The following is a 12,546-nucleotide window of genomic DNA, read 5'->3' on the forward strand; positions in this document are numbered from 1 at the left end:
AGAGCTATAAGAAAACATTCATGTAATGCTACATGAACCTCATGGCTATTGTGGCTTACAATAGTGCAACTAAATAAGAAAGAATACTGTTAATGCATACCTCAATATTGAAAATATTTTGCGCCACCTGTGTCACTTCCCTCTTCTCATGTATCATAAAAAGTCTATGTAGGTAATATACAGCATAAAAAATTAATATAATCCTGCCAGAACGTAACTGTCTCACGACTTCTTGTAACTGGTTTTCTCTTCATTCACCACTGAGCAGTACAGATTTATCCATTTGTCAAAACTATTTTACATGTCTTAAAATGCTGTAGATGCATTTATCTAATTCTTGTGGGAAATTTCACATGTATTCCTTTGCTTCCGATCCCCTTCTATGTGGATGGATGTTTAGTTTCTCGTAGTTCTGTGTTGAAGAAAGCTCTTATTACAGGTTACAATATGAATTTTTCCAGCAAGTACATTCTCGGATATGTTGCAAGAACTGCTCTAATTTTGCTTGTCTCTATACATCAGTTCCATTGAGGCATTCCTTGAAAACTGTGTTTGGTAATTCTATCAAAATTGCTGGCTATGAATTTAGTACTTCGTAGATCTGTAATCTTCATTTTAGTACGCACTTTAGACAAATGTCTATTATCTTTCACATCAACGAGTCTCATATTAAATAATCTATGTTATATGTGGTTGTACTCACTTGTTAGATCTTGCACCATATCAGTCCATCTGGAAGAACCTTGTTCAGCGAAACGTTAAAACATATTATTTTATTGAATTACTATCACCTGAGGCTTTAAAAGTAGGCAATGATGCACAGTAATTAATCTTACATCTTTGTATTAGCTGGTTAAGTGAGTGACTTGAAATTCGTTACCTAAGACAGGTGATTAATAATTCAAGAAGGTGCTTTTTCTTCTGTATATTTTTCTGCTTCTTCGATCCCAGTTCCATTTTTTACTTTAGAGTAATGACCCAAGGATATTTGCAGTCTATGTAAAATACTGTTAAGTAGCGTTTGAAACTTTATAGAACTTTGGATATGAATCAGATGAACTAAATCGGCCTCATGAAAGTCGAGAATTTTTTTCTTAAACTAGGCTCCTCAGACAAGTTCTGAGTGCCTGTCAATGCACCCCCTCAGGTACTTGAACCTGCATGCTGATTACAATGAAGTCAGCAACGAGAGCGAAACTTTGTCCTAGTGCTGAATCAGCGGTAAAATTTTACTTCCTATATTACAGAGAGGAAAGTAAAAACCGACCAAACAAACAAAAATTCTGTAGATCTAATTTTATTACATCAACACTACAACGTTTCGACATTTAATTCTTTCCTGATACACGATAAATCAGAAATTATACATATACAATTTTTATAAAAATTCATTCCAATGTTCTCTAGCTTTAGAAATGCCATCTGCAAGATCATGATCATCGCTACAATCATTAAAACATAAGTTGTGAACACTATAACTGATATAGTAGAGAAAAAATCACGATAAAATGTATTTAATATTACAATATTCCTTCATATTTAATTTTTACAAACTGTGTTCCGTTATTAATTCCGATTAAGAGGAACTTTTGCTGGACACTTGTTCCCTCTCTCTTTACCGAACTCGTAGTATTTGATATATACAATGCATTTATTGCTATATGATACAAATCGTAGGAATGATTACAAATAGGTGAATCTCCACACACATTTTAGCCTGCACAGATTTTTTCAGGTTTTTACGAAAATCGAAGTATATACAAAAATGTAGATCCATTTCTCCCTGTAATGGCTAAAGCAAATGTGAAGAAAGTGTGGGGACATTACTGTATTCTAATGAAAAGAGTTATCACATGCATGTAATTTATTAATTCTACGTGAACAACGTTTTTAGAGAAGAGTTAGAATATAATTGCAAAAGTCAGCATGCCTCACACGCTGTTGCTTTAACCACGAATCATTGCAATTCTGTGCGCTAAGTTCACAGTTGTACATCAAACATAAACGTGAAGTCTGCTGGGCACACGAGTTTCAACACAGGAGCTACCAAGGTGGTATATTAATCCATGTTCTGCAGTCTACCAAGCCTACATGAAAAGTCAAATCCACCAAGTCTCACTAGCTGAGGAATTTATCAGTCTCCCAGGAAAGTGAGATATAATTCCAGCGGGTATGACATTCTACTAGGTCAACTCTTATTGAGAAACGCCATCCAATCACAGGTTAGGCAATCCCACTCTGTCTGGCATCACCACTAATTTGATAACTAATGACACAACATACTGTAATTTTGCTTACCATTAACAGTAAAACCCAGATAAATTTGCATCTAAACATTAATGAACAGAAATATGACGTTAATTGGCATGTAAACAAAGATCGCGTACTTTGACAGCTGTCTGATTCTAAGTTCTCTCTAATAATTTTAATGACGGATGCCTCAACTTACACGTCTGGCCATGTTTCACAGTACAACACATGAATTCTCGTGTCTAAATTCTGTATATACGCATCGAAGCACACCCTTCCAAAAGAAACGTACAACGCGTGCAGCGTACAAATACACTGAGAAGCAAACGCATATAAATGATGGCAATAATTGCTGTTAGTGGTGCGGTCAACAGTTACTGAAGGGACAGTCTTTACAATACACTACTTTTATTTACAGAGAGAAACATTAAGAGATAGTCTATCACAAAGCAGAAAGAAATTAAATTGGTTACAGTTGTGTTTCTAAAAGAGAGGAGAGGTTTTGAGTCTTACCTGTTCTAGGTCGGCGCCATGTGGCGAAGGCGGTACAAGCAGTTTGGAGTTGCTAATATGAATCCTGTAAGATCGTCCACTCGCGTCCCTGGCATTAATATATACTCTTTTTTTCTTACACCCTGTTTCGACTGGTGGTGGTAATAAGGTGTGTAGCATCCATTTGTCGTAGACTGGAACAAAGTAACTGTCTATGACAGCACCTGAAGGTCGTATTAGTTCAACTGAAACTTTCACACACGATAGTTTGGCCCAGTCCACGTGAAGTGTTTGAATGAACATTCCGTTGGCTATAATTTGCCAATTGCGAAGTTAAGCTCTCCATTTACAGTTAATATTCATGGTTCATTATAACAGTGTTTCCGCGAAAACAGTCACTTACATAGCAACACAGTTCGTAGTTTCCACGTTGGCTGTTAGTGTTTCGGCATACGTCATACGTTTTAGTCAAGAAAGTGAGCAATATTAAACTCACAGGTTATGTAAAGTAGCTCAATTCTAAACCGACGACAATACTGTCTGTTCACGAGTGCAATGTCACTGCCACAAGCATCATTCTACAAAAACCAACAGCGTTTGCGTAATACAACGTCCGTTCAGAATATCCATCATAAAGTCCAATTTCAAAACTGTCTAACACACGAAAGTCCAGTATTAATTTCGCATTAAACTCACACCATTACTACACACAGTACTTGCCTTCTTCCGCCACGCTCATGCGCCATCCGCGCCTGTCTGCATCACTGTTCGATCCGACAACTCTCGATACCTCTCTCGCTCCACAGTTCTTACAACACTTCTGCCTACTGCGTCCACACAATTTATTTAGGAGAACTATCTGAAAGATCATCAGAAATAAAGTCCAAGTCTTTACATAAGGAACTCGTATAGAAAATAGCACAGCAAACATAGTCACACACACACTTCATGTTTTTTATGCTGTCACAAATTTCTACCGTTAGAAATGCTTCTTCCTCCTCGGTGCTAATAATCAAGGGCTTGTTGTGCAACAGGTAATTTTTTTTCGCTCAGTAATCTGATATGATGATTGGTAACCACAAATGCTGTCTGCATCTCACTACGGCTGAAACTCTGAATATTCAACTATGTAACTCCAGTGCACTTAGAAAGCTATAATATACTGTCTATGAGCATGAATTGCGTTATCAACATCTAGCTTTTACAGGCATTCGATGTCTGCATAATTAAAATCAGTAACTTGAAATTTTTGTTATATAACTCGAATTTAATGATACATGTGTCTGCTTTTGGCATCATAAATCTGCTCTGAATAGTGAGCAGTGAAGTAAACACACTGCCAACTTCTGTTTAGAATGAAAAACCACAAACAGTGTTCACACACTACAAGGAGCTATGACAAGCAATGATGTTGCCTCGTGCTAATCTCGAAAGGTGTTTAATGTAGCAGAAATGGTAATTTTATGAGTTTGAAACAGGCAGCAATAAGAAATTCACATTCCTCTCATGGTTAAAATGTCTCGACACGTGCAGTTGAACCAATTGAATTTTTTTCTTCTTGTTATTTTTCTACTCGTCCTATAACCATCCACTCTTGCTCAGTTTACTGTATGCTGTGCACAATAGCTAATGTATGTAACGTTTTTCTCAAGTATTACCACATGATTCAGTTCACTGGGTGTTGAAATTGTAGCAAAAATTTAATTTCCTTATATTTGGTTGGTATTTCGACTCTAATTGGGCCTTGTTAATTACAGGATGTAATTCTGCTACATTGGACCATTGTTCTTTGACTTGATGTTTATGACTGCATTTTTATCTGTTATCACTTTATGGAATTTTATGTCTACCCCTTCAAGAAATTCTCTGTTTACATCAATGTCAAAGCAAAATTTCATGATATATTTCAGTGCCCACCAGGAATTGCGAACTTTGTAAATTTCCAGCTGTTTTAAAAGTCGCTCCCTGACATCAGATGAGTGACAGTCTTTCATGTCATCAGTTGGCAATAGTGACATGTTCTTGGTGTTCATATATTTTCCTTAGTCTCATCTGACTTAAGTAACCAGTTCAGCTACAGCACTTTGAGAATAGCTGGAAACAAATGACAAGAAATTATCTAGAAACATGAGTGACGATTACGTCCCTACATGCTCGAGTTTTAAAAGCCGAATCCTTGTAGGCCAGTTTTAGACCGTTATCACTGTTCTTAACACGCTTTTTGGGTGGGTCGCCGATCATTTTGTAATGCAAACGCGTTTTTCATGACATAAGTTTCAGTGATAATTCAGTACGTATATTGGGAACACGAAATAATGCCATTTAGAAATAACTGGCTTGGTTAATTATTGTGTGACAATGAGTTTTAAATATCTCAAGCGTGCATGGGTGAATCGGACTTCATACGTAATATAGCAAGCAGGCTCTATATGATTACTACAATTAGTAGTTTTAGTAGTTGTTTCAACGAGATAACCGTAATGGAAACTAAACGGAGCTCGCCCAAGCCAGCATGAAGCAAAGTTCACTGACACTTCCAAATGTGTGGTTAGCGTTAGAAAAAGTCAAAAGTACAATGTAATGTCCCTATTTGATGGTAATTATTATTACCATGAATGACTTACACATCTGCATACGTCTGTACAGATGGAGGCTAGTAGGAAAACAAGTAAGGCACTAACACCAGAAGGATGAAAGACAAAAAATATATTTGGCAGAGATATATACTTTTCATAGTTTTCAACTCAGAGTGATTAATATTTCAAGTTCATGCATTATGTGAGTCTCCTTCTTATAATAAAAAAACCTAATGGTCGATCAAATCATTACAAATGTCCATGCAAAATAATTCACAAAAAAATTTAGTCTGTCTTCACAGCCCCTTTCATTGCGGCACGAAGGCACGAAAATGATTATATTTACTTGGTGAAATGAACTGTAGATACCTTTCACTAAATTAAAGTATCCATGGATCACAAATATTTAGCAGAATAGATGGATTACAAGATTTTCATCGTTACCAATGTTAAATTTCTCCGCCTGAAGGTCTATAACAACATATTACACTCATGGGCTTAATTGATTATTGTCCTCCATCCAGTTGAAGCCAGCATAAAAATCCCGAGGGTGAAAACTGCTGCAGGACTTTCAGACATTATTAAATTCACACAAATATTCATCGTGGCCTGAAACTAAGAATTTTGCTTTATCATTTGTTAAACTCTAACTGTATACCTATATACTTAGACAAAATAAAGTTTTAGTATATTTAACTTCCAACTTACACCAAAACTCTTAAATTTTCAGTACATGTCTCAGTCACATAGCAACCACAGCTAAATGTTTTGTTATCGGTTCAGTTTCTATGATCACTTATTACATGACACAAGCGTATAAAGTATTTGGTCCTTATGACACTTTCTTCTTAAAAAAGGTTTTCGATAAATTTTATAAGGCCTGTCATTTATGTCAATTCAAATGGAAGTTTCAACTGGAACTGTAGGTGATGACTGCATTGCCGACAACGGAGGACTGTAGGCACGCTTTCATGACGTCGTAGGACCCATCGTCCGAAGCCACGAAAATCCTGGTCAAGTTTTCGGTATCAGTGGAGAGGATACCAAGAGACTGCTCAGAACAGGGTTCCAGGAAGTTATGATGTCCACATTTGGCGAATCATATGAACAAATACATAGGCGCGAAATGGAAAAGCTGCAAACACAAGAAACATTCGGGTTCATTAAGAAAAGTTCATTGTAAGGTATAGTTACTTTGTTTTCTGTAAAAGATGCTAATTAACATCACTTTGCTTAGAAATTCATAAGGAAATCTCGTGAGTTTCAAGTGAGGTAGGAATATCACTTGATGAAGATGACAGCTGCAGCAATAACGTAACCAATTTACTGTAAACATGTAGACAGTTTTAAAATGTCTTCATTACTGAATGGTCAATCTAGAGGTAAACAGCCACTGGCATAGCATGCAGTGTCACTGTGTTAAGTTTTCTCAGTTTGTAAACTCTCTTTATTTGTTCGCTTAACGTCAAGAATATAGACGATTGCATCACAATGCCTACTACAACTGAATTCAGAACACCGCACTGGACGGCATAAGAGTTCAGGTTGCGCCTAGCTGCCATCCTTGACGATACATGCATAGTTCGTGTTGCTTTTCTTAAAATTCCGGACAAGTGTGTGTGTCATCAGCGATTTCGCAACATTTGGTGCTATCCACAGAAGGAAGCGAATACCTTTTCTGACCTCAGTCACAGTCCATCTCCGCAGTATTCCAGCACTAACAAGTACAGCCAAACTTTCATTGTCAACTACCTTTCCCAGTAGGCGACTGTTTACTTCGCACCACCACATACTACCGTTTCACATTTCATTCATCTTTACTAAGAGTTCTGAACGTGCACAGCACAGTTAATTATATTGATACTCCTCTTCGCTTTATTTATAAAATATTTTGCACATGGTCAAGCAACACTCACGTGTAGTTTAATATTAATTGACTAAAAATTCATATAGTGTCTCTAAATCGAAAAACAACTTTTTAAATATTTATAATTTTCTTCTCTTGTGCCGTGAGAACGTACGATTAACAAAGAAGTAATAACTAGCGTTTTTATGTTATATAGTCTATATTGAATCCTCGTCAGCTATACACAGCAAGGCAATGTAACTCACTCAGTTACTAAGGAGTAATTTAGCAACTCTGAATATACGAAACAGCACATTACAAGCACCGCTACGCACATATACTATTCTCAAAGAAAGAAGACAGAAAAGAAGGCCCTCACCGCTAAATTTAGAGGGGAAAGATCTATTTATTTGAGAATCTTACATACTGTTCCACAATATCTCTTTCTTAGTAACTTTATAATATAAAAGAAGTAGAATAGCGTAATGAAAATACCTTAACTGGCAATTACTAGCTAATGTTTCTGAGCAAGAAACCTTTTCTTCAATCACAAAGATAGCACCTTATTTATTAGTAATTATTCAGATGAGATGTCATTTTCTTACTACCTACAAATATATATACTTATTTACAGATTTACAGAAAAGAGAAATGTAAATAACATATGCTTCTCTAATTGTACATCTCCATTTAAATCCTTGGATCCATATTATCAGGACTTAGATTATTCTGTAAGTTCCAAAATTTCTAGCTAGTGGAACATTTTTAGCACATCAAGAGCAATGTTGATATTTGATAATTAACACTAACGAATAAAACCCTTATTAGCAATTGTTTATTAGATTACATGCTGTATCAGTCATTCAGCGTAAATATTAATCTATCAGATTATTAGACAGCTATGGTTTTCCATTAATAGATTATCGTTTTAGGTTTGTATTACCATCTTGCTGTTTCCTTTCACTGAGAACAGCTGTTTTCAGTGATCACATCCTTTTCATATTTTTATTTTATTACTCCCTCTATTAAAATTTATGTATTGTCAACATAGTTAATTTATGATAGCATAATCTATATGAAAAGATACCAAAATAGTCTTTGCTCTTTGTAAATACTTCCATAGTTACATCATTATATTACGAAATCACCTGTGAACCATGCGGTTTATCAGACTGTAGTTAATCAGTTAGATAACTTCAAATGGACATGGTTACTTACTGTTACAATTATGAGGTGGGGACATTACGATCCCTTACATATCATAAGAAGAATACTTTCACATTACGGTTCGCCGAAACCTTCAGGCCAAAGTACACGTACTTATCTCAGCAATCACAACAGTTAACCTTACGCTTTCATGAGTGTTTGCCACAATATTAATTATATGTCCAGGTCTTTGAGAATGCTGTTATTTACCCTTGAGTTCATGTGAACCAATTACGGGCTTCTACACAAGACAGAATTTGTTTTATCCCATAAAAATTTCACAGAAGTTGTATATACCTGTTTACTTATCTATCGTTTAAATTCCATAACTGGTGGAAAATTGATTTATTGGTCCCTTCTGTGCCGTCCCAGCGACAATTGTGCTGTAAGGACATCAAAAAAAATAAAATAAAAAAAACTTGCAACGAGAAGTGTATGTGGCCACGAAATACCTTATGTGTTTCACCGACCGCATAGATGGCGTAAAATTTTCCTATTTTACACTAAATAATACATTTAATCTTAGTATCAAGGAGTAAACTCCTTAAATGTAATAACGTCTATGCTAGTAATAAAGGAGAAGAACGCTCCTGGATCGTTCCTCGCTTCCCCTCTCTTCGCTTGTTTCAAGTAACATCAAGCACACATATTGTACCACGAAAATAATGTAAGCATTAGTACTGTTAACCTTGATAATATAGTACGTCAAAGTTTATATGAGAATCATTTTTATGTGACCCCTCTGTCATTTTCCTTGCATAGAGTTAATTTTTCTTAAGACGTTTACAGCACCCCAATTTTAGCGGCCGCTGCATCAACGGACGCCATTTGGCGTCGTCGTATACGGCGAAATCATAGCAGATGCGCAGAGATCGCCCGTTTTAACATTTAACAAACATTTCTTCAGAGCAATGAGCCACAGCGGAGAGCAACATTAGTTTTGAGATTTTGCTCTTCAGCATACGCAGAGAGCCAGAATTCGACAACCAGAGCCTGAATATGATGGTAAGAGGAGCATTCTTCGAGTTTTGTGTAGGTCCACGATAATATCAATATCTGAGTCCATGTTCCTGAAGTACAAATACGCCGAGGCTAATTATAATACTGTCACATTTCCATTTTCGATTACTTGTAAGTAAATCAGTCCATTATGTTGAATGATTCTACTACTGAGTTACGAGTTAGTCAAATATCAAAGTGTGTATTTAAGACTCTTTGAATGATATATTTCAAGTAAAAATCAATCTACAATTTTGGCTTATTTGACGACACAGTTACATTTACGCCTGTTTTTAAAGCCACCAAACAAATGATAAAAATGTAAATAAGTAAATAAATATACTCCTCCCGAAGAGCCAATTTATTTCCTAGGTTACAACGTACTTAGAAAACTGCATTGAAGTAGCTGTTATTACCGTGGCAATCGTATCCATTTCCCTTCCATAGGCTAACCTAATATTACAGCGGTCGTAAGAAATTTCTTCTCTCACCATAACAGGCGCATTCCTGTTGATTCACAGCAACTATTTACTATTTTATCACGGTTACGTATTAATAATACTGAGAACAACATTCTGTAATATGTTCATCTTTCTCTTTTAACGACCCGGCCTAAACTTAATGTGAATAGTTCTGTTGTTTCTCAGATATAGGGTCAGTTTATGGAGACCGAGGGCCAATCATGTGTGGTTACAGAAGCGATGACTGTTATTCGGCTGTATGGGCACGTATTACCACTGAAGTACTGCCAGGCCCCTGGCATGTGAGCTCGCTGCATCCACTGGACCTGTTGCGTCGAGGCAAACGGTGTGCAGAAGGCTTCGGCAGAGTGGGATTTACTGTCGGCGACGTGACGTATGTCTACCTCTGATAAGTCTTCACAGAAGGGAACGTCTAGTGTGAGTCATCACCATGCCACCTGGACGGTCGAACTGTGGGCCAATGTCGTTTTCACAGATGAGTCCCTATTTAGTCTGGAGAGCGACTCTCGGTGGGTTCGCATCTGGAGGGAACATGGAACATGATTTCGGGGCCTAAAAGTTGTGGAAAGAGACAGAGACCGAGAAAGATCTCTAATGGTGTTGGCAGGGATTATTTTTATCACTACAACCACTCTTCATGAAATTTTATGGGTGAATCGGCAAAACTGCTCTCAGGTATGGTAACGAGTCCTTCGAACCGCATTTGTGGTTGTTGAGGCCTGCAGCGGGCCCAGACATCGTATTGACTGACCATAATGCTCGACCTCATGGAGCACGGTTGGTTGACGTTTACTTGGAAATGGAAGATGTCGCATGCAATATGTGACCTGCTCGATCTCCCGATCTGAATCCCATAGACCATGTCTGGGATATACTAGGCAGATGCCTTGAATCATGTCAGCATCCACCATCCACCCTCCAAGTCTGCAAGCAACTTTGCAGGAAGAATGGGTGTTACTGTCTCAACATGAGACTGATGACATGGTTCACAGCATGTCTTGACGTTGTCATGCCTGTACTGTTGCCAGAGGTTGTCACAACCATACTGAGTACATTGACCAGTTGTCGGGATGTGTGTGCAAATTCGTCAAGTTGGGAAAACAAAGAACAGCTTTGTCTACCGTTATGGGTTAAGGAGTCGTTTGAGTTCTGCATTGTTTAGTTTGTTCCTACTTTATTATTACCTGTTTATACTGTTTAGAGGCAAAATAAACGCAACGTGGCAAATTTCCTTTTGTTGCTTTAATTTTGGATACCATTGTAACTCTAAACGATCGATACTAGTGTGGAACTGAAAGTTTTCACAGTTTACGGACACATTCGTGACCCAATAACCCATAATTCCTACTTGAGTCAAACTGAACACGTAGAATCTAAAATATTCTTGAAGCTTGTCCAAAAATATAAGTTTTCAGAATCTTTAGACTTTTTGGAGCCTGAAATTCTAACAAAATCCTTTAGTGTCTGAGAGTGGCAACACAGGTATGTTCAGTGGTGCTCTACTGAGAAGCAGAAAGCTCTACACTTTGCAGTACAAGAAATTTTTGACACCCAGTATGAGGCTTCCAAGAGAAGGAGCACAGTGACGCCGTCCTTTTCGGGAGTAACTGCAATTGATTTTGAGAAGGGTGAGTTACCCTCTTTCATATTTTATGGGTTGAATGTTTCACTGGCGTGTATTACATATTGGTTGTCATATGGCTTAGATTATGACGATAGTCGTCCGGTTTGGATCATAAAGTCGGCTGTATATTTTGTATCTTATTCAGATGTACATCTGAGTATTTATCCTGATATCATGATATCGGTCGTGTTCCTGTAAATAAAGGTTCCTATTCATCAGAGAACGGTTTACCTTTCACAGATGGTGGCGTAAAGTTCCTCATCAGCAGACATTGCGCCAATGTAATGGGTTAAAGTCCAACTCCCTCACCAGGGTCTCGTGATGGGAGAGAATATGGCACACCTGATGCAGATCCGTCTGTCGGATGCAGAAGTCTAGTTCGACAGCCACTTGTTGATATTCAAGTCCAGCAGGTTGTGTTCGGCGTAGGTTTCACCTTATCCCTTTCTTTCAACCAGAAAAACACAAACACACCATTACACTGCACAAGCACTCATCACTGTCATGCATACGACGATTGATGCTCTGTAACAGGTCATAATAAAGAATGGCAGAACTACTCCACTAGAATCTTTCTCAGGAACGTGGGATTCTCGGAACTATTCCAAAATCTTATTTCCTCAGGAAGGGACTGATTTTGAATCCTTGTTCTAAGAAGTTCCTCTGGACATATTCATCGATTCTTAAGAATGCTTCAAATTGCTCTGAGAACTATGGGACTTTTCATCTGAGGTCATCAGTCCCCTTCAACTTAGAACTACTTAAACCTAACTAACCTAAAAACATCACACACATCCACGCCCGAGGCATGATTCGAACCTGCGACCTTAACAGTCGCGCGGTTTCGGACTGAAGTGCCTAGAACCGCTCGGCCACAGGGGACGGCGGTTCTTCGAGGGTGAGGTTTTAGGGAAGAAAGGTGTTGCAATTAGTACACTGTGTTAATACATAAAAGAAAATGCAAAAAATTACTTGGATTTTACACTGTGGTGAGATTTCGGTCCTTTTAAACGGTCTAGTCACATTAAGGTCACCACCTGCCAATAGCCTGAATAATCACCTTTTGCAGAG

Source organism: Schistocerca nitens, chromosome 8 (assembly GCF_023898315.1).
Source record: "Schistocerca nitens isolate TAMUIC-IGC-003100 chromosome 8, iqSchNite1.1, whole genome shotgun sequence".
Classification (NCBI taxonomy): domain Eukaryota; kingdom Metazoa; phylum Arthropoda; class Insecta; order Orthoptera; family Acrididae; genus Schistocerca; species Schistocerca nitens.